Source organism: Hemitrygon akajei, chromosome 16 (genome assembly GCF_048418815.1).
Source record: "Hemitrygon akajei chromosome 16, sHemAka1.3, whole genome shotgun sequence".
Lineage (NCBI taxonomy): Eukaryota > Metazoa > Chordata > Chondrichthyes > Myliobatiformes > Dasyatidae > Hemitrygon > Hemitrygon akajei.
Window position 1 is genome coordinate 76,133,761 of NC_133139.1, and position 23,503 is coordinate 76,157,263.

A 23,503-nucleotide genomic window follows, 5' to 3' on the forward strand; every position below is an offset into this window, starting at 1 on the left:
CTCCAATAATTGCTTTGGTTAGCTAAATTTTTTGAAATATAAAATCATTGAAATATAAAATTATCTGTGAGCGGCAGTTGTTCCAAATTCTGGCTCCTCACTACAATTAATTTTTATGCTATTCTTCCGATAGTCCTTGATTTCTGTTTTAATCTCTTATAGACCACATTTACAATGAAAATATTGTCCCCTATAGTCCAAAATAAACATACAACAGCTGCTAATTGTCCTCTATTCCCCCTCCCAGCGATCCCTTGGACCTCATAGGTTATATTTTTCATGAATGTTGAAGGCCCTCCAACCAACTTCTCCTGACCCCTTTATTTGCTTGTACATCTGATGATATCCCCCTTCTCTAAAGTTTCATAACCATTTAAAAAAACTTACGACATTTTGCAATTATTGGCTATCTCAAATCTTTGCTGTTGTGGTTCTACAGGTATCACATACACTTTCTGGTGGGGTTTTGCAGTCTAAACACTCTCCTACTTGTAGATTAAACTGTATGAACCATGCTGTTGATGACCTGCACTGTGATTTAGCCCATGATTGTCAATGTTTCTTTGTGATCTCTCAGTTTCCTGATGACATTGTTAGCATTATTGATACTTCTATATTTCCAATCTCTCTCCTTGGTATCCTACTTCCTTTCCTAATTTTGCCAAAGGCAACGTTATGTGTCTTAATTATTTCTGTTCTGTGCTCTGAGCAGCCAACTGGATTGTACCTTAAAGCCCTTTATTTGTTTTCTGCTGTTTTTAATCTTTGTGCAGCATAGTGATGTAAGAAAGAACCATTGAATTTGAGTCAAAGATTCAAATATGAAGTTGTAGATAGAACCCTGATACATGCATATACATTTTCAGGGTCCCAATCAGGTCCTCCTTTTTTGTCTTGTAACTCTTCTTCAATAATCTCAGTATGGTATTTCAATTGTTATCACTTGCTTCAACATTTGATCTCTTTCAGAAAACAAGTTTTCTTTCACTTTGGAAACTTCGCCTGTGCCTACATTACCTCTTTGTAGCCTTTGATGAATCAGTATACTCTACTTATCTCTTTGATCTTCACTTTGCTATTTCTGTGCTTCATCTTCTCTGTTTCAATTTTGCTGCCAACTTCACACTTGTATTTCAGCCATCCTCCTCCAAATCGTACTTCACTTCCTCCATGTGTACTTCGTTCCACATCAGTTGCTTATCCGTCATGTACTATACATGTCTCTCTGTGACACTGCCTAAACAACAGCGTGGTTAAGTACTTTGCACATCTCATTGACCTGTGTCTTATTTCCTGTCCTCTACCATCACAGGCTGCTGTTTAATCCATTGTTTCCTTTGGGAGTTCCCCGAACCCCTTTATGGCCTTTCTTTGGATTTGTGTAATTGTTCTTATTTTATCCCCATCATGATTATTTTACTCCCTTAGTGGGCTTTTCTTCAGTGAGGATGATATTAAGCATACAGCACAAAACCAGTCAATTTCGCCCAAATAATCAATGCGAGCATTTTGGTTCTTGTGAATCTCCATTTTTTTCAACCCTGATGTTGCGTCCTTCTGTTGAATTATCAATAAGCTTGTCTGGATTCTTCTTAAGTGAATTTAAATTATTTTCCACAGCCACTCCCTGCACTAGCACATTGCATGTTGTCATGAAATAGCAAAATGCCTGGTACCACTTGTGGGGAAAGAAGCAGTTAAGAGAACATTTGAAAATTCATAAGCCTGAACTATTGCTTCGTGACCTGTGTATTATTTACAGTAGTTGTTGCTTTATTTCAGACTTCTGGCATCCAGAGTAGTTTGCCTTTGTATTTATGCTCCCTAGTTTTGGTATCTCTCCAACCAGAAGCATCTTCCTTCTAAATTCCTTTCCTATTTTAAAGACTTTTAGTTGGTCACTTGTTCAGCATATCTTTTATAGGGGAGTTCCTCTCCTTTCTGTCATCATCCTTGTGCATCATATTAGCACATTCTATGGCACCTCTAAACAGTAGGACAAATGATGCCTTGTGATGTAAATTTTGATGACACTAGTCTATTTGTGGTTTGGAGACTAGGATGGTGTGAAGTATTCTGTCTTACCATCCAGTTCAACTGTGCAGTAAATTTATTTCTCCAGATTCTAACTGCAAGATTGCATTTTGTCATCTCAACACATACTTGTTATTGTAAGTCTGAATTTGGGGGCATTTTCGAGAGTCATGATTTCTTATGCTGACCCATGTATGATCCAATTAGGTATTTGTACTGAAAAAGGATTGTGTATCCTGAGGCACTCTATTCTATTTTAAAGGCATATACCCCAAGTTAATGCATGGGCATGGTAGTAAGAAAGTATGGGAAAGCAGACTGAACATTAGCCATTGAACAAGTTGTGAATTGTGTCATTTGGAGGTCCACCCTTTTTGTTTGTATTTGGTATAAATGGCAGTCCTTCTATTTAAAGGAGATGGAAGATAATTTTCAAAAGAGCCAACTTCTGAAAATGAGCATTCCTGATTAAAAATAGCATTTATATACTAGTTTATGTAGTCACAGGTTGTTCCTTCAAGATAAGTGTTCATGAACAGCATATAGCTGCTTGTGAGATAAATTATGTCCTTTTGATGGCAGATCTGCAATTATCTCCCTCCACAAGTCTTTTCCGGAATGCTGGTCGCCCTCTATAATTAAACTGTAATCTTATTTCTTTTTAAATAATTTAGTGAGCTTTTGATGCTAACTTAGAGTATTTAAATATTAATGTGAACATTATTTGATCTGACTTACTGTTAAATTGGTTTCAATTCAGATTTACGATTAATGAAAGGTTCTGAATAAATTAATTCAGTGTTATTGAATGAACACTTGATGTTTATTTTTCTGTTTTCAGGCTTGCATGACAGAGCTTAACAGGTGAAATTCCCATCCAAATGATGTTCGGTATGAATTCACACTGCACTCTGGTTCCTCACTAACTTGGCTGGAGAGGGTGAGATTCCCAAGGTAGGTATTTCTTGGAATGTACTGTGGTCCTCACATTAACGCAAGAAAGAGAAATGTAATTTATTTGGATTCCCTGGGTAAGGAAGAAATTCTTGTGTTGAATAAAATGCTTTGGACACAAATATGATAACTGTGTGCATAATTAAAGCCAAATACTCTCAACCAAAGCCAATAGCATCTGAACAATTTTTCTTTCTATAAAAGTTTTTGCATCTTGGTCATTTCTTTCCAACTTTTAGCTCCATTTTTCAGTAACACTCTTTTAAGAAGTAACTTATTTACCTTACTTAACATGCCTTCCTGGTTGTCCTTTGTTCCTCAGAGCTGGAGATTTTTCAGTATCCTTTGTGCATTCTCCTTGCACTCTTCTGTTCTTTCTGTCTAGCCACTTCTGAACTTCTTCCTTGAAATGTGCCCATGCAACTATAGATTCATAGCCAGTTGAGCTTTTGCAGCCCTCTTTGCTGAGTGTACGGAGTGCTGGTAACTTCTCTGATCAACTCGGAATTGTGTTCCTTTGCTCGGAGCCTTTGTAGTTCATTTGTGGTCCTGCTCTCTGCTTTTTCTTTGTATCTATTATAAACATTGCACTTTCTTTGGTATATTTTATATAGAAACCTCAATTACAATGTTAGGGAATGTGCTCTCAGTTCTGTCTTTGCTAATACTGGAGTACTTAATTATTTAATGATATTCAAACTAAGTAGGTTCCAGTAGTCACCAATGTAGGTCTTGTTTAGCTTGTGTGTTTTCTTCTCTATGTATAATATTGTAGCAAAATTCACACTTGAGTTACCTCTGGCCTCATTTAATTTTTTATCCAGTCTCGAGGATACACTTTTTTTTCACCTTAAATCTGAATCCAAGAATACTTACCTTGTTCATCTCTATTTTGAGAAATTGAAGATTACAGTATGGTAGGCATTTTGATGCTGACAAGGTGCCATATTCCAAGATGTGCTCTTGCCAGTGTCCTACATAACTGAAGCACCCTTTTATTTTTATTTTCAATTTCTCTAGCAATAAACAACAACGTTATTTTAGATTTCCTAATTACATGTCTGCTAGCCTTTCCAAATCATGTACTGGGGCACCCAGATATCTTTGTATCATGGACCACTAAAATCCATTACCATTCAGGTTATGTACTTTTTTTAATTTTCTTGGCAAAATGAACAGTTCCACATTTTTCCATGTTATTTTTCATTTGCCAAATCTCTGCCTACTCAATCCATCTGTATCTCTTTGTAATCATAGAGTTTTTCTTCAAACTTTCATTTTCTATTATGTTGGTATTGTTAGAAATTTAGCTAGGATGCCTTCCAAGTGTTTATCCAAGTCATTTCTTAAGCTTTTAAAAATTCACTCATTGTGTCTTGCTAACCTGAAAAAGATCCATTTATGCCAACTGTAGTTTAATTTAACCAGCAGATCTGCTGTCTATGCTACCCAAGAAATTTTATCCTCGGAAATAATATTTGATGTGGCACCTTGTCAAATGCCTTTTAAGTATCCTAGTTCAGCTCTTCATCATTTTCCTTTATCCCTTCACACAATCCAATAAATTAACCATATGCAATTTCCCTTTTACAAAACATTGAGGCTTATCCTGATAATTCAAACGTTAGATTTCTGCCAGTTGTGTTTAAAAATAAAAGTTGTCATTAACATTACAATTGGGTATGACTTTATTTACACCCAAGTTGCAATATCACAATTCCCCATTGGGACCGTGTAAGAAAAATAGAAGCTACGTTAAAACCACCCTTAAAGTAAAGTAGAATTTGCCTCCAGATAAATATTGGCAAGACCAAACTCATTGTCTTCAGGCCTCATCACTATCTCTTTCCTATTACTGACTCTTTCCTTCCCTTTGTTAACTGTCTAAAAGTGAATATGACTTGTCCCAACCTTTGGAGTCCAGTTTGACCTAAAGAGGGGTTTTGCATCTCCTAAACTGCTTAATTCATCTCCTAAAATCACCATTCTTGGTCATGGCTAAGTTCATCAGTTGAAGCTCTTCGCTGCATTTGCTACCTTTAGTTTAGTTACATTCCCATCTGGCCTTCCTTGTTCTTCTTGAGTTACTCCAAAATTCTGCTGCCTGTACAGAAACTTGCATGAAGTTCTTTTTTTTATTTATCGCCCCTCTGTTTTGTGATCTGCTATGGCTTACTGTTAGCATTTTTAACTCTTTTTGAAATTCTAACCTCCTCAACTGAGGGTATCATCTTTCTCAACATGCAATGAAACCTCCACCAACCTTCTAAGATGCTCTTGGATTCTAAATCTGATCCTTCACAAGTGATGTCTTCAGCTGACACAGTTGAAAGTCTTAATAATCTCCAGCAAACCTGTCTACCTTTCAGCTTTTCTTCTGGATTGAGACATTTGTCAAAACCTACCTCTGCTCCCAGCTGTTTGGTCATTTGTTTTCATATCTCCTTGCTGGCCATGTAGTTCAATGGTCATCTATGTAATGCTTTGAGCCTTCTCTGTTAAACTTTAAAGACTTAAGTATGAATTTTTTTTAATGAAATGAAGGCTCCATTTTAAAGACAATTTATAGATGGATGTTAAGCGGTGAAAATAGAAATATCATTTGCCACTAGGAAGTGCTAGATGAGACTGATCTTGTATCCAGAGCTTGCTTGCTGAATATAGTCTGAAGAACTGGGAAGGGTTATTCTCTCTGCTGATTGAGAAGTGACAAGAATCTATTTATGATTATGCATTTCGGAAAGATCCCCCATTGATCACATAGTTTTACTCACATTTTAAGCTGGTATTTTTAAAGTAAATCATTAGCAGGAGAGTTGCCATCCACTTTTCTACTGGTCTTATTTCTCCTTGCTCACAAGAACTCTCATATCTTTCTCTTATTTCCTTGCAGCATTGAAGGGTGTTCATTCAATCATGTCTGTGCTAGCCCTTGGAGCATCCTCAACCATCTTTTACACACTCATTAACTCCACTCTGATACCCTGACACTCACATGCACGAAATGTCATTCACAATGGCCAGTTAATCTACCAGCACGTGTTTGGAATGTGGGACAAAACCAGAGACCTGGCAAAAGCTCATCCCATCACAGAGAAAGTATGCCAACTGCACAGAGATGGTGCCTAAATTTCAGATTGACCTGGGTTGCTGGAGCTCAGAAAGCTTCAATGTTAACTACCATGTTACATAATGAATAAGTTAGCTATGAAATTATTTAATGCAAAATTATAATTCTCTTCCTTGTTTGCTGCAGGAGGCTGATTATCAGATGATGTATATTCATTTTGTATTTGGAGACCATGTGTGATTTCTCTAAGTGCACTGATTTATAGATCGGTAACAACTACTTACAGATAATTGAAGAAAATGGCTTCTTTTACAGTACTTATCACTGTGGAATTTATTGAATATAATGGTATAATGGTGATACTTCATTGAAAATTGATACATTTATAAATTGACCATTGATGTAAAATTTTTGACAAGAGTATTCAATGTGATTTAGCCTTGTGAATCTCAGTATTCATACTGATAATGCATGTCATGAACAATATATACACATTGTCTTCAACAAAATACACATCCATTTAATTTGTATTCTGTTTGGCTGCATTTAGGATTCCTACCTTAGAGAAACATGTTTCAGTTGTAATGTGGCACATTTGTAACTGCATCTAGACTCTATCTGTTTCTCATTCCCAGCAGCAATGTGTCCCACCATAAAGGGTAAATTTCAAGATTGAAATGGGAAGAAATTTCTTCAGCTGGAGAATGGTGAATCTTTGGAATTCTTTCCCAAAAGGGCTGCAGAGGCTCGGTGATAGAGAACAGACAACTGGCAAATATATTGGGAATGGGATGTCTTAAAGACGGAGATAAATAGATTTTTGTGCAATATATTAAAGGATAAGGGTTTAGTTCAGGCATGTGAACTAAAAGCCATGAGCTTAATGAATAGCAGGGCTGTGAAGGGGTGCCAAATAGCCTACTCATCCGTGTGTTTCTTTTCTTCCCATGGAGAAATTTGTGTGTTTTGCTGACGTCCAGTCTGGGAACAAATCTTTCTGAAGCTTGATTTAACACTCACTGCACTGTAAAGTTCACAGGATTTTTCTGTAGCAATAGTCAACAGAGAGAGATAACCAGCAAATTCAATGCTTTTGGGAAAAAGTTGTCAGACGAAAGTAGGCATATGTTAGTTTGAGAAAAGGAGTCCATGGATCGAATCTTGTCATAGCTAAGTCAAGGACGTGTGAAGAGATGATCGAAGGATAGAGACCTGTCTTTTTGAAGAAAGAAAGATCATCCTGAAGGTGAGCGGAATAAACTACATCACAAACTGAGGAATTGGAATCATTGATGATGTATATTTCTGGGACAAAAATGGACATAAGTTGGAAAAAAAAGTAGTGGTGAATGAAATTGAAGAGCATGTCACAAGAATAATGAAACATTTTCATTTTTGTTAAATTGCTGATAGTCAGTGTAGGGTTAACTAGAGGTAAAAAGTACTCAGTGCATGGTGTTTTAAGCCTGGCTGAATACCAAGTGACTGCCTTATACTAGTTTACTGTAGCTGTAGTGTGTGGCATCCACATAATACCTTACTCAGTTGCTTGACTAGATTACTCTGACTCTACTGAGACAAGAAAAGGCAGTAGGTGCACCACCACCTGCATATCTTACTCTGTCAGTTATCATTCTGACTTTGTAACATATTGCTAGTCTTAATTATTAATATTGTAAATCCCCTAAGTCCAACAGCATCTTGGGATACCTTCCATAGAAAAGGTGCAGCAGCTCAGGGTTTGTCTTGTCAGTGGCTTTTTGAGGGTAAATAGGAATGGGAAGTTAATGCCTGTATTACCAGTGATGCCTGGAGCCTCAAAAATTAATAATGTTAAAAAATGTCCATCTTTCCAGAGAAAGGTGATGATGGTAATGACCCAATAGACAATAGGTGCAGAAATAGACCACTCGGCCCTTCGAGCCTGCACCGCCATTCTGAGATCATGGCTGATCATCTACTATCAATACCCGGTTCCTGCCTTGTCCCCATATCCCTTGATTCCCCTATCCATAAGATACCTATCTAGCTCCTTCTTGAAAGGATCCAGAGAATTGGCCTCCACTACCTTCCGAGGCAGTGCATTCCAGATCCCCACAACTTTCTGGGAGAAGAAGATTTTCCTTAACTCTGTCCTAAATGACCTACCCCTTATTCTCAAGCCATGCCCTCTGGTACTGGACTCTCCCAGCATCTGGAACATATTTCCTGCCTCTATCTTGTCCAATCCCTTAATAATCTTATATGTTTCAATCAGATCCCGTCTCAATCTCCTTAATTCCAGCGTGTACAAGCCCAGTCTCTCTAACCTCTCTGCGTAAGACAGTCCAGACATCCCAGGAATTAACCTCGTGAATCTATGCTGCACTTCCTCTACAGCCAGGATGTCCTTCCTTAACCCTGGAGACCAAAACTGTACACAATACTCCAGGTGTGGTCTCACCAGGGGTCCGTAGAAATGCAAGAGGATTTCCTTGCTCTTGTACTCAATTCCCTTTGTAATAAAGGCCAACATTCCATTAGCCTTCTTCACTGCCTGCTGCACTTGCTCATTCACCTTCAGTGACTGATGAACAAGGACTCCTAGATCTCTTTGTATTTCTCCCTTACCTAACTCTACACCGTTCAGATAATAATCTGCCTTCCTGTTCTTACTCCCAAAGTGGATAACCTCACACTTATTCACATTAAACGTCATCTGCCAAGTATCTGCCCACTCACCCAGCCTATCCAAGTCACCCTGAATTCTCCTAACATCCTCATTACATGTCACACTGCCACCCAGCTTAGTATCATCAGCAAATTTGCTGATGTTATTCTCAATGCCTTCATCTAAATCGTTGATGTAAATTGTAAACAGCTGTGGTCCCAATACCGAGCCCTGTGGCACCCCACTAGTCACCACCTGCCATTCCGAGAAACACCCATTCACCGCTACCCCTTGCTTTCTACCTGCCAACCAGTTTTCTATCCATGTCAATGTCTTCCCCCCGATGCCCTGAGCTTTGATTTTACCCACCAATCTCCTATGTGGGACCTTATCAAATGCCTTCTGAAAATCGAGGTACACTACATCCACTGGATCTCCCCTGTCTAACTTCCTGGTTACATCCTCGAAAAACTCCAACAGATTAGTCAAGCATGATTTACCCTTGGTAAATCCATGCTGGCTCGGCCCAATCCTATCACTGCTATCTCGATATGCCACTATTTCATCCTTAATAATGGACTCTAGCATCTTCCCCACCGCCGATGTCAGGCTGACAGGTCGATAGTTCTCTGTTTTCTCCCTCCCTCCTTTCTTAAAAAGTGGGATAATATTAGCCATTCTCCAATCCTCAGGAACTGATCCTGAATCTAAGGAATCATTGGAAAATGATTACCAATGCATCCTCAATTTCCAGGGCCACCTCCTTTAGTACCCTAGGATGCAGACCATCTGGACCTGGGGATTTGTCAGCCTTCAGTCCCATCAGTCTACTCATCACCGTTTCCTTCCTAATGTCAATCTGTTTCATTTCCTCTGTTATCCTATGTCCTTGGCCCATCCATACATCTGGGAGATTGTTTGTGTCTTCCTTAGTGAAAACAGATCTAAAGTACTCATTAAATTCTTCTGTCATTTCTCTGTTTCCCATAACAATTTCACCCAATTCATTCTTCAAGGGCCCAACATTGTTCTTAACTATCTTCTTTCTCTTCACATACCTAAAAAAGCTTTTGCTATCTTCCTTTATATTCCTGGCTAGCTTGCGTTCGTACCTCATTTTTTCTCCCCGTATTACCTTTTTAGTTAAGTTCTGTTGTTCCTTAAAAACTTCCCAATCATCTGTCCTCCCACTTAGCTCTGTCATACTTCCTTTTTTTTAATGCTATGCAATCTCTGACTTCCTTTGTCAACCACTGTGGCCCCTTTCCCCCCTTTGAATCCTTTCTTCTCTGGGGGATGAACTGATTTTGCACCTTGTGCATTATTCCCAAGAATACCTGCAATTGCTGTTCCACTGTCTTTTCTGCTAGGATATCCGTCCAGTCAACTTTGGCCAGCTCCTCCCTCATGGCTCCATAGTTTCCCCTGTTCAACTGCAACACTGACACCTCTGAGCTGCCCTCATCCTTCTCAAATTGCAGATAAAAACTTATCATATTATGATCACTACCTCCTAATGGCTCCTTTACTTCAAGATCGCTTATCAAATCCTGTTCATTACATAACACTAAATCCAGAATAGTCTTGTCCCTGGTCGGCTCTCGTACAAGCTGTTCCAAGAATGCATCCCGTAGGCACTCTACAAACTCCCTATCCTGTGGTCCAGCACCAACCTGATTCTCCCAGTTCACCTGCATGTTGAAATCCCCCATAACTACTGCGACATTACCTTTGCCACATGCCAATGTTAACTCCCTATTCAACTTGCACCCAATATCCATGCTACTGTTTGGTGGCCTGTGGACAACACCCATTTGGGTCCTTTTGGCCTTACTGTTCCTCAGTTCTATCCACACAGACTCTACTTCTCCTGACCCTATGTCCCCCCTTACAAAGGACTGAATGTCATTCCTCACCAACAGGGCCACCCCACTCCCTCTGCCCACATTTCTGTCCCTACGATAGCACATATACCCTTGTACATTCATTTCCCAGGTCTGATCTCCCTGCAGCTATGTCTCTGTTATCCCAACAACATCATGGTTACCCATTCGCACCTGAGCTTCAAGCTCATCCGCCTTATTTCTGACACTTCGTGCATTCAGATATAGAATTTTTAGCCCATTTCTCCTCTCTCTGTTTGAATCGCTGCCTATTGTGCTTAACCCAGCTCCCCGAACTCCCATCGGGCTATAAACCCCTAGAATTTTGTTGTCCTTCCTAAATTTACTTATTCTTTCAACACATTTAACTCCATGTTCCGTCAGACCATCCCTCTGTACATGTGTCCTCCTTATCACTTGTTCCGCCTCACCTTTCCCTACTACACACTTAATATTCCGGTACCGTGTAGTACCTGTCCTTTATTCTTCCTCTCGCTATCCTCTCTCACATTCTGGATGGGAAAGTTCAAAGGTACAATTTAATGTCAGAGAAATGTATGCAATATACATCCTGAAATGCTTTTTCTTCGCAACAATCCACAAAAAACAGAGGAGTGCCCCAAACAATGAACAACAGTTAAATGTTAGAACCCCAAAGGCCCACCCCCCACAGCTCCCCCTCCTTCCCGTAAGTGGCAGCGAGCATCAATCCCCCCCTCCCCCACTGGCAAAAAAACCATTGGCATCGGCACCACCACAGAGCACTCAAGCGTAAGCAAAGCAATACCAAAGACACAGACTTGCGGATACCCCAAAGACTTCGTGTTTCACCTGGTATTCGACGTACCACAGGTTCTCTCTCTCCCCAATAAGAGAGGAAGAGATGTCTCCATTTTCCCAGCGAGCGGGGAGACATAACATATAGCTTGTTGATTTACGATGTTAAAAGTCTGTAACATCACTTTTTTGAGCTCTGTGCCTGAAGATTACAAAGATCCCGGGTCTCCAGGCACACAGTCGCAAATAGCCCGGCTCCTCTGATGGCACATGAGTCTCCTGTTGTGACACCAACCCTTGATCCGCCCGTCTCCAGAGCCCCGAGATCTGAGGCTTCCGAATCCAAGCCAAACTCTTAGGCTGAGCCTTCGGTGTGCTGACCAACAACGGCCGATCATGGAACCCCGAGAACGGGTCCCACTCCCGCGAAGAACCGTAGTCAGCATGTAACTCCAGGTCAGGGTCTTCAAAAGAACCCTGAAGTGGGAAAATAGAGATATTAAAGATGGAAATAGAGCTGTTTCTGTAGATGCAAGCAAAGGAGTCACCATTAGGCGCCATTAACCCTCCTAAGTTTTGGCAGTAATGGCCGGGATGGAAATTGATGATGAGGTGGTGTTAGAGCAGTTGCTAAAGGCTAAGGAAACAAGCTACCTGGTCTGGAGGATAGCATCCTAGGATGGAGTAAAATGAGTGGTTGTGGTGCAGATTGTAATATGACTTGCATGATGTTTCATAATGCAGCATAAGATGGGCTTCCAGTTTAAGATGGCATTGGTGAGCACAGCAATGACTTGCTGGCAATAAAAACAACTATTAACTACTTTATTAATCACACTTTTTCTTAAACGATCACAGTGATCAATAGCCTATAACTTCCCTTTCAGAGCTTTTGAACTGCCTGTATAAATTACCATTTTTGCAGTGTGAAATTAAATCTCAAAGGCGCAAGACAGTTGTGGCGTAGACAGGCCGAATCGAGGCAGCGGGATCCAGTCCCAAGAGCAATGTTTGGCTGTTGGATCAGACTTGGAGGCGATTCGAAGCGACGGAATCAAGGCAGGGCAGAGTTCGGGTGACGGGGCCCGGGCCAAAGAATGTCTTAAAGGGGCAGGGCCTGGGTCTGAGAGCAAGGAACAATCCATTGTTTGGCTGATTTTAGCACAGATTGAAAAGGTCAGTGTGATGGGGCTGGAGGCGCAGGATGGGCCAGAGTTCAGCTAGCTGCTGTACAAAGCTTACTCATCTCTGTGCTGAACTGAGGTCGTAGCCTGCGACTAACTGGCTCCTAGATCGGTTGTGTTTGGCGTTGTGGCTGTGGACTCATTTTCATGAGCTTCAGTTCTGAACATTATTTGCTTATTTTTATCGCTTGTGTGATTTGTTTTTCTTTCTGCACATTGGGTGTTTGACAATCACTGCAATCAATAGTCTGTAACTTACCTTTTGGAGTCGAGCTTTTGAACCGCCTGTACAACCTTACAGTTTTGTGGTGAGAAATGAAGTCTCAAAGGTGCAGGATGGATGCGGTGAGGCATTTTTTTGATGTGTTCTATTGGGTTTCTTTGTTTTGTGGCTGCCTGTAAGGAGAGAATCTCAAGGTTATATATATTATACATTCTTTGTACTTTGAACTTTAATATTTCATTGCTGCCTAGGCACAGGAACATTGCCAAGTGACTACAAAACATCAAATATAGCAAATGAATTATGTCCTTGGACTGAGCCAGCTCTTTATAAATAAATGCACTAAGGTTCACTACCATGGGACATGATCATTAACTGTCCATGGTACAGCATGCATGGTAGTATAACACAATTTCTACACCAGCCAACGACTTGGGTTAAGACCATAGACCATAAGACAAAGGAGCAGAAGTCAGCCATTCAGCCCATCGAGTGTGCTCCGCCATTTCATCATGAGCTGATCCAATCTCCCCTTTAGTCCCATTCCCCCGCCTTCTCGCCATAACCTTTGATGCCCTGACTACTCAGATATCTATCAGTCTCTGCCTTAAATACACCTAATGACTTGGCCTCCACTGCCACCCGTGACAACAAATTCCATAGATTCACCACTCTCTGGCTAAAAAATTTGTTCTCATCTCTGTTCTGAATGGGCGCCCTGCAATCCTCAAGTCATGTCCTCTCGTACTAGACTCCCCCACCATGGGAAACAACTTTGCCACATCCACTCTGTCCATCTCTTTCAACTTTCGAAATGTTTCTATGAGGTCCCCCCTCATTCTTCTAAACTCCAAGGAGTACAGTCCAAGAGTGGTCAAACGTTCCTCATATGTTAATCCTCTTATTCCTGGAATCATTCTAGTGAATCTTCTCTGAACCCTCTCCAATGTCAGCACATCCTTTCTTAAATAAGGAGCCCAAAACTGCACACAGTATTCCAAGTGAGGTCTTAGCAGTGCCTTATAGAGCCTCAACATCACATTCCTGCTCCTATACCCTATTCCTCTAGAAATGAATGCCAACATTGCATTCGCATTCTTCACCACCGACTCAACCTGGAAGTTAACCTTAAGGGTATCTTGCACGAGGACTCCCAAGTCCCGTTGCATCTCAGAACTTTGAATTATTTCCCCATTTAAATAATAGTCTGCCCGTTTATTTCTTCTACCAAAGTGCATGACTGTACACTTTCCGACATTGTAATTCATTTGCCACTTCTTTCTCCATTCCCCCAATCTATCCAAGTCTCTCTGCGGGCTCTCTGTTTCCTCAGCACTACCGGCCCCTCCACTTATCTTTGTATCATCAGCAAACTTAGCCACAAAGCCATCTATTTCATAATCCAAATCATTGATCTACAACGTAAAAAGAAGCGGCCCCAACATGGACCCCTGTGGAACACCACTGGTAACCGGCAGCCAACCAGAATGGGATCCCTTTATTCCCACTGTCTGTTTCCTGCCAATCAACCAACGCTCTATCCACGTATGTAATTTCCCCGTAATTCCATGGGCTCTTATCTTGTTTAGCAGCCTCATGTGCAGCATCTTGTCAAAGGCCTTCTGAAAATCCAAATACACAACATCCACTGCGTCTCCCTTGTCTAGCCTACTTGTAATTTCCTCAAAAAATTGCACTAGGTTTGTTAGGCAGGATTTTCCTTTAAGGAAACCATGCTGAGATCTGCCTATCTTGTCATATGCCTCCAGGTACTCCGTAAACTCATCCTTGACAATTGACTCCAACAACTTCCCAACCACCGATGTCAAGCTAACAGGTCTATAATTTCCATTTTGCTTCCTTGCCCCCTTCTTAAATAGCGAAGTGACATTTGCAATCTTCCAGTCCTCCAGAACTAGGCCAGAATCTATCAACTTTTGAAAGATCATTGCTAATGCCTCTGCAATCTCCACTGCTACTTCCTTCAGAACACGAGGGTGCATTCCATCTGGTCCAGGAGATTTGTCTACCCTTAGACTATTCAGCTTCCTGAATATTTTCTCTGTCGTAATTATGACTGCGCATATTTCTCTTCCCTGACACCTTTGAATGTCTGGTATATTGCTGATGTCTTCCTCAGTGAAGACTGATGAAAAATACTCGTTCAGTTCCTCTGCCATCTTCTTATCTCCCATTACAATTTCTCCAGCATCATTTTCTATCGGTCCTATATCTACTCTCACTTGTCTTTTACTCTCTCTCTCTCTCTCTCTCTCTCTCTATCTATATATATATATATATATATATATATATACTTGAAAAAGCTTTTAGTATCCTCTTTGATATTATTTGCTAGCTTCCTTTCATAGTTCATCTTTTCCCTCTTAATGACCTTCTTACTTTACTTTTGTAATCTTTTAAAAACTTCCCAATTCTCTGCCTTCCCACGAATTTTTGCTTCCTTGTATGCCCTCTGCTTTGCTTTTACTTTGGCTTTGACTTCTCTTGTCAGCCACAGTTGCATCCTGTTTCCATTCGAAAATTTCTTCTTCTTTGCAATATATCTGTCTTGCACCTTCCTCACTTCTCGCATAGACTCCAGCCATTGCTGCTCTGCTGTCCTTCCCGCTAGTGTCCCTTTCCAGTCAACCTTGGCCAGTTCCTCTCTCATGCCACTGTAATTTCCTTTACTCCACTTAAATAATGATATATTGGATTTCGGCTTCTCTTTCTCAGATTTCACAGTGAACTCAATCATGTTGTGATCACTGCCTCCTAAGGGTTCCTTCACTTCCATCTCTCTAATCACCTCTGGTTCATTACACAATACCCAATCTAGTACAGCAGATCTCCTAGTGGGCTCAACAACAAGCTGTTCTAAAAAGCCATCTTGTAGACATTCTACAAATTCTCTCTCTTGAGATCCAGTGCTGACCTGATATTCCCAATCCACTCGCATGTTAAAATCCCCTACAATTATTATAACACTGCCCTTCTGGCAAGTCTTTTCTATTTCCTGTTGTAATTTGTAGTCCACATCACTGCAGCTGTTTGGAGGCCTGTAGATAACTACCATCAGAGTCCTTTTACCCCTGCGATTTCTTAGCTCAGCCCATAAAGATTCTATACCTTCTGATCCTATGTCAACTCTTTCTAATGATTTAATATCATTTCTTACCATTAAGGCCACGCCACCCCCTCTGCCTACCTGCCTATCCTTCCAATACACTGTGTATCCTTGGACGTTCAGCTCCCAGAGACGTGCATCCTTTAGCCACGGCTCAGTGATGGCCACAATATCATACCTGCCAATCCGTAACTGTACAACAAGATCATCCACTTTATTCCTTATGCTGCATGAATTTAAGTATAACACCTTAAGTCCAGTATTTGGTACTTTTTGCATTGATTGCACTGCAACTCATCCCAATGGTGCAAATTTGCTCCATCACCTGCCTGTCCTTCCTGACATCCTTACTGCTCACTACCTTAGATCTATTTCTGTTTTCCCTCTCCTCCGCTGCATCATTCCGGTTCCCATCCCCCTGCTAAATTAGTTTAAATCCTCCCTAACAGCTCTATTAAACCTTCTCGCTAGGATATTGGTCCCCCTAGGATTCAAGTGTAACCCATCCTTTTTGTTCAATTCCGTCATAATCTGTTAGAAGTTTGTACATTCTCCCTGTGACCCTATGGGTTTCTGCCAGGTGTGATGTGGGCTTGGGGGGCCAGAAGAGCTTTTTGCTGTTCTGTATCTCTAAATATAAATAAATGAACAGCTGGAAGAATGCAGATGGCATGTGAAATGTTAACCATTTTACTATGCATTGCTTCACTATGCAGAACCTGGTTACCTGATATAAAGCTACCTGGAGGAATTCAGCAAAGCACGCAGCATCTATAGAGGGGAATTAGTGGATGACATTTTGGGCAGCAACCCTTCGTAAGGACTGGAAAGGAAGAGGGTAGAGGCCTTCAATGATGTTCTCACCCATATGTCTATTCTTCCCCACACATCTGCCTTCACCTCATCCTCCTGTCCCGTGCTCCCAACGTGGCCTCCTCTACACTTTCAGAAACAATGGTGAGAGAAATATTAACAGAAATTGGGGGATCACATGGTCGAGTACCTTTGCTCTGTCCACCAGAAAGGTCAGGATTTCGTGGTGGCCACCCATTTGAATTCAACTTCCTATTCCCATTCCAATGTGTCAGTCCATGGCATCCTCTGCTGCTGTGATGAGGCCACACTCAGGTTGGAGGACACCTCATACGAATTGGTAGTCTCTAGCCTGATGGCATGAGCACTAATTTCTCTAACTTCCAGTGCTATCTCCCCTCTCCTTTCTTTTTCCTTTCCCTGTTCTGGTTCCCTTCTCACCCCTTGACACTTGCCCTTCATCTGGTGCCTTTCCTTCAACTACTGCACAGAGTCTTGCCATCTTCAGAAGTTTTCTGATGACTCTGCCATAGTTGGATGCATCAGCAAGGGAGATGAGGCTGAGTACACGGCTACGGTGGGAAACTTTGTCACATGGTGCGAGCAGAATCATCTGCAGCTTAATGTGAAAAAGACTAAGGAGCTGGTGGTGGACCTGAGGAGGGCTAAGGCACCGTTGACCCCTGTTTCCATCCAAGGGGTCAGTATGGACATGGTGGAGGATTACAAATACCTGGGGATATGAATTGACAATAAACTGGACTGGTCAAAGAACACTGAGGCTGTCTACAAGAAGGGTCAGAGCCGTCTCTATTTCCTGAGGAGACTGAGGTCCTTTAACATCTGCCGGACGATGCTAAGGATGTTCTACGAGTCTGTGGTGGCCAGTGCTATCATGTTTGCTGTTGTGTGCTGGGGCAGCAGGCTGAGGATAGCAGACACCAACAGAATCAACAAACTCATTCGTAAGGCCAGTGATGTTGTTGGGGTGGAACTAGACTCTCTGACGGTGGTGTCTGAAAAGAGGATGCTGTCCAAGTTGCATGCCATCTTGGACAATGACTCCCATCCACTCCATAATGTACTGGTTAGGCACAGGAGTACATTCAGCCAGAGACTCTTTCCACCGAGATGTAACACTGAGTGTCATAGGAAGTCATTCCTGCCTGTGGCCATCAAACTTTACAACTCCTCTCTCGGAGTGTCAGACACCCTGAGCCAATAGGCTGGTCCTGGACCTACTTCCACTTGGCATGATTAACATTATTATTGAATTATTTATGGTTTTATATTGCTATATTTCTACACTATTCTTGGTTGGTGCGGCTGTAATGAAACCCAATTTCCCTCGGGATCAATAAAGTATGTCTGTCTCTGTCTGTTCCTCCTTCCCTTTCTTCCATCGTCTCCTGTCGTCCCCTATAAAATTTCTTTTTCTTCAGCTCTCTATCTCTTTTGTTTATAATACCGAGCTTCTTACTTCATCCCTCCTCCTCCTCCACCCATCCACCTTCCCCTTCATCTCGTCTCACTCATCACCCACCAGATTGAACTCCTTCCCCTGCCACCTCCCCCCCCCCCCCCGCCTTATTCTGGCTTCAGCCCCTTTTCTTTTGCAGTCCTGATGAAGGGTCTTCGCCCAAAATACCTGACTTGAGTTCTCCCAGCATCTTGTGTGTGTTGCTCAGGATTTCTGGCATCTGCAGAATCCCTTGTGTTTATAGAACCAAGGTTTTGGGTTTGGCTCAGACATAAAGTCATAAGTTCTTAACTTTCTGTGGTCAGATCGTGTTTTAATTTTGTATTTAAACATGCTTGTTGTGCATGGGCATGCCCGGGAACAATAGTTATTGCCGTTGTGTAACATTGGCTGTCAGAAAACTTAGAAATAGTGGTGAGAGAATTATTGATAGGCTCTTGAGGATTATGGACTCACTTAGGAGAGCTGCCTTTTGTTAAGCAAGTAATAATTTACTAGTCAGATTTAGATTTTTAAGAGAATGAAATGTTGATCAAGGTTATGTAGTAAATATTGATTAGAAGGACTTTGGTTGAGTCTTCTGCAAAATATTGAAACTTATGAAGTTGAAGGTTCAGCAACAACAGATGGATAACAAATTGGTTTTGAAATTGACAGGATTTTTTTAAAGATACTTCACTGGCAGGCAAAGCTAACATTGGAAAGAATAGTTTCAGAAGAGATTTCCTGTTCAAGATAGAGATGGGAGGAATTTCATCTTTGGTGGATTGTAATATTTTTGAAGTGTTCTGCCATGTACAGCTCTGGAGATGTAACTGAAGCTGTCCAAGGCCTCCATACATTTTAAGTCTGTAGGGAGTCAAGGGTTAAGGAAAATAGTTGTATTTATTATATGCCCACTAACAGCTCCTGCTCTTTATGTCATCTCATTCTTAATGGCAAAAAGCCGAGTGGCGTTGAATGATTGTTTTTTAGATTGGTTGAGAGTATGCTCTGCAGGAGTCAGTACTAGTGTCATTTGTACATTAATTACTTGGACATTGGTATACAAGGTCCTGTTTCCAAATTCACATTTGACACCAAACTAGGAGATAAAGAGAATAATCTACAAGAAGATGAACGATACAAGATGACAGAAGAGGTGGAGATGCAGCAGATGGAGTTCAACACAGAGCCATATAAAGAGAAACTTGGCAAAAAGAATGTGGGAGGTGGGGGGGGGCAACATAGACTGAGCACAACTATTTAAATAAATCCAAGCAAGTGGCAGTACATTTCATGAGAGTAGTTACTAGAGCAAATGGAATCCTGGGATTTTAAAATAGAAACCTAAATACAAAAAATGGAGAAATATATGTTGAAGCTTCATAAAATGCCAGAAAATTGTGTTCAATCCTCGTCATTGCCCAGAAGGATCAAGGAAGCAAACAAGACTTACCAGAATGGTTACAAAAATACAAGATGCTATGTGCAAGATTAAATTGGAAAAGCTGCAGTTGCTTTCCTTGTAGCAAAGAACAGATGAGTGGAGTTTTGAAGTAAATGTACTGTCCATGATCGAGATTAGTTTAAATACACATGGGAAAGCTTTTACAATGAGCAGGCGAGTCAAGCCAATGGCATAGATTTAAAGTTCATGTAAACTACGTTTAATTTGATCAGGTGTAAATAGACATCTTAGAGATTTAAAGTAAATACTGGATGCGGAGTATGGATAAAGAATTTATTGTTTGTGTCTGCCCCTGAGATGCTGTCAACCTATGAAGTTGGATATCTTATTGAGTAGTTCTTTCTGTATAGAAAATTAAATGACATATTTACTGCTGGCATCATGTGTCAATCAGTACCCAGCTCAAACATTGCAATAACTTGAGGGTTTCATCTTGATGCTGTTATCTTTTCATGGTTCATTTAATTCTGATATTTCAGAAGTCAGTAAAATTCAGTGCATTTACAGTACTCGACTCCCTTTATAGGTTTGGCTATTCAGAACAGACATTTGATTATAGGCAACCCCCCCCCCCACCCATTTATGGCTGTTCAGGTAACACAAGTCTATCCTTATAGAATTGGGAAATCACTACCAAATTATTTGAGCTATAGGATAAAAATTCGCACTCAAAAATTTGTATTAAAAAATTAATAAATAAACACAATTTATTTTTTCACCTTGCATTCCTTGATATATGTGCAGATCATGTGGCTTTGCATTGTGTAAGGTCACAATGTGGTCTGTTTACTAGGAACACAACACTGCCTCTACCCAAATGAGTGGGTTGCCTCAAGTCAGATAATTTCAATTAACTAACTTTTTTGGAAAGAAATATCACCAATATTTCCAAGAAATAAGGTAGGTTTTAGACTCACTCTTTCCATTTAAAGTCACTTGATATCAATGTTACTGCTTTGCCATTTTAAAAAGGTGTGCGTTTTAGAGTGCGTTTTGGGTTTCTTCAGAGTATCCCTAAGGACTCTGCAGCAAAGAAGGGTCTCGGCCCAAAAGTATCAACTGTTTATTCATTTCCACTGATGCTGCCTGATGACATTTTGTGTGTGTTGCTTACAGCTGACTAAATATTTCCCTGTTTATAAGTACCTTAAAGTATAAAAAAATGGCAAGCAGTAGTGAAAATGTCCTGGTCATCTTTTAAAAGAAATTGAAATACTGGCTCAGATGTGGTCTTCTGACATTCTAAAGACTTTGTGGCATCCCGGCATCTTTAATTGTTGCCTTTGAACTTGTCAGCTGAAATTAATTACAGTGTAGTACGGATTCAAGTTGATCTTGGAAGATTGGGTTTAGTTAGAGCTACCTGATAAGCCAAGCTCAGGCAACAAATGATGATCCGTTAAGCTGCCACCATTCAGCTATGTAAATTTGAGCCATGGCAGATCTTGAATTGGAAATACCTCCTTTCTCCTTCTCCCATCAATAGTTGCCATACTTCACAAAAGAATGATGAAACAGAAGTTTGAAACCAAGATCTAAAGTATGTAGATGATGATGCAGATGGTTGGTAAGACTAGGTCTGCAGTACACTGGGCAAGTTTGCAAGGATGTATGTGCATTGGAGACAGTTTTCATAAGGTTGATTCATAGGATGTCAATGTTATTTTTACTAAACCTACTTCTGAGTTCTGATTCATAGAAATATACTGTGTAGGACATCATTTTGCATATGTCGAAACTCATATAGATATTCTAGTTTATGATCCTCTGCCACATTTTCAAGTAGTGAATTCCAGATTTTCAACTCTCTTTTGGGTGGGAAAACAATCTCCTCAACTATCCATTTGATCTATCAATTGGAGGGATCAAAATTATTCTTTTTTTCCCTCTGATCAATTTTTTATATATCTCAGTTATAGATCTCCTGAGCCTTCTCTCTTTCAAAGAAAACAATGTCTGCCTATCCAATGTCCTCAGTTCTAACAAAATCCACAGTAATCTCCTCTGAACCCCTTCCAGTGCTGTGCATCCTTTTTTTGAACTGTACTTTTTCTTAAAGTTCTGACACAACTGCTTTGCCTTGATCAAAATAGGAAAGTATCCTGATTGGGACTTGAATTTCCTCGACCTGTCCCTGTACCCTCAGTGATTTGTGGTGATGTACTCAGACAGTCCTGTATTAATGTGGTTCTCAATGTAGTGTGATTTATTGTGTATTCCCTTTGTTGTTTGCTGTGTCAGAGGCATTATTATGCACTTCTCTGGATTGAATTCATCACCACTGTTCTGTCCCTTTTGCAGTCATCTGATAACCTAAAACTTTCATTCAAATAGCAGTTTTATATTTCTGCCAACTTTTTAAAAATATTTTTTCATCTAATTTTTAAATTTGGATTTAAGTTTAAACTTTGATTTTATAATACGTACGACCACTTAAAGCAAGAGCCTTGATTATTGAACCATGTGATAACTCACAGCATTGTATCTTAAAGTTACTAAAATACCTGCCGACCAATATGTACTTCCTCTCAACTTGTCACATTTCAATGGATCTCATGTGTTCAAGTTACTTCTCAGAGACTATACAAATTCTCTAAGGTTTGAATAAAACAATGTACGGCAAGCACGATTCTCTGATCTATTGTGTTTTTAATGGCCTAAAATCATTTAATTTACTCAATGCAACCTTGCTTTAACAAATCCATTTGATTTGTGCCTTTTCTAAATGACAAATATATTGTCCCTTGGAATTGTTTCCAGTACTTTATCCACATTCAGTGTTAGGCCAACTGCCCAGTAATTACTCATTCTATCCTCTTTCTCCTTTGTTAAACAAAGCTTTCACATTAACTGCTTTCTAGTCCACGGGCAATGTGTCTTTGCCAGTGAGGATCTTGTGCTTTCTTTCTCTAATACCATGTTTAATGATCTGCAAAATATGTAATTTAGGCTTTCTAAATTCTTGATATTTCTTTCTTTGTAGTTACTTCATTTAATATTTATTTTTTAATTACAATAACTGCATTACCTGTCTTGAGGATTCATTAAAAACCACACCTTGGTGTGCTTCCACATTTGTATAACCATTTCTCATAATCAATAAGAGAACAATATTTCAAGGAGGAACAGAGTAATTATCATTTAGTGTTCACATGATACTCTTCACTCATAAAATATCACTTTACATTATATGGTCATTATCACATTGGCTTTTTGCAGAAGCTTGTCATGTGCTGATTACTTCTGTGCTTGGCACTTTGAAACAGTGACTCTTGCACTTCTGTTGTTTGCATTTCACAAACTGTATCACAGGTACAGTACATCACATTCTAGAACAGCTGCTCTTTTAGTTCTATTAATTGGATGTGTGAAAAGGCTTATAACTTGAAAATCTTTTATAAACTTATCAACAACATCTTTTATAAGTTTACTGATTCCTACAGTTATCTTGACTATACCTCTTCCTAACCTGTCTCCTATAAAAATGCTATTACCTTTTCTCAGTTTCTTCATCTCTGCTGCATCTGTTCCTGGGATACAGCTTTCCTTTCCAGGACATCTCTTTCTTCAAAGAACCGGGTTTTCTTTCCTCCACGTTAGATGCTACCCTCGCCCACATCTCCTCCATTCCCTTAAAACATCCGCACTCACCCAATCTTCCTGCCACCTTTACAATGATAGATTTCCTCTTGTCCTTACTTATTATCTCATGAGCCTCCACTCCAATACATCTTCCACAATTTCCGCAATCTCCAAAGGGATCCTATCACCAAACATATCCACATTTGCACAATCCTACGTTTATTTTATTCTACCCACATACAGGCAGCTTCCTTAGATGTAGGGTTAGACTAGAAA

At 40.3% G+C, this 23,503-nt stretch overlaps 1 protein-coding gene across 11 annotated transcripts in view; it reads left to right on the plus strand.

Moving 5' to 3' along the window:
- The window catches only part of LOC140740196 (EVI5-like protein), a 258,676-nt gene that overhangs the window by 31,294 nt on the left and 203,879 nt on the right, over positions 1 to 23,503 (plus strand). For all 11 annotated transcript variants that reach the window (XM_073069213.1, XM_073069214.1, XM_073069216.1 and 8 more), the window contains exon 2: positions 2,876 to 2,988. The gene's annotated coding sequence lies outside the window, so the exon portion shown is untranslated. The remainder of the gene's footprint in view (positions 1 to 2,875; positions 2,989 to 23,503) is intronic.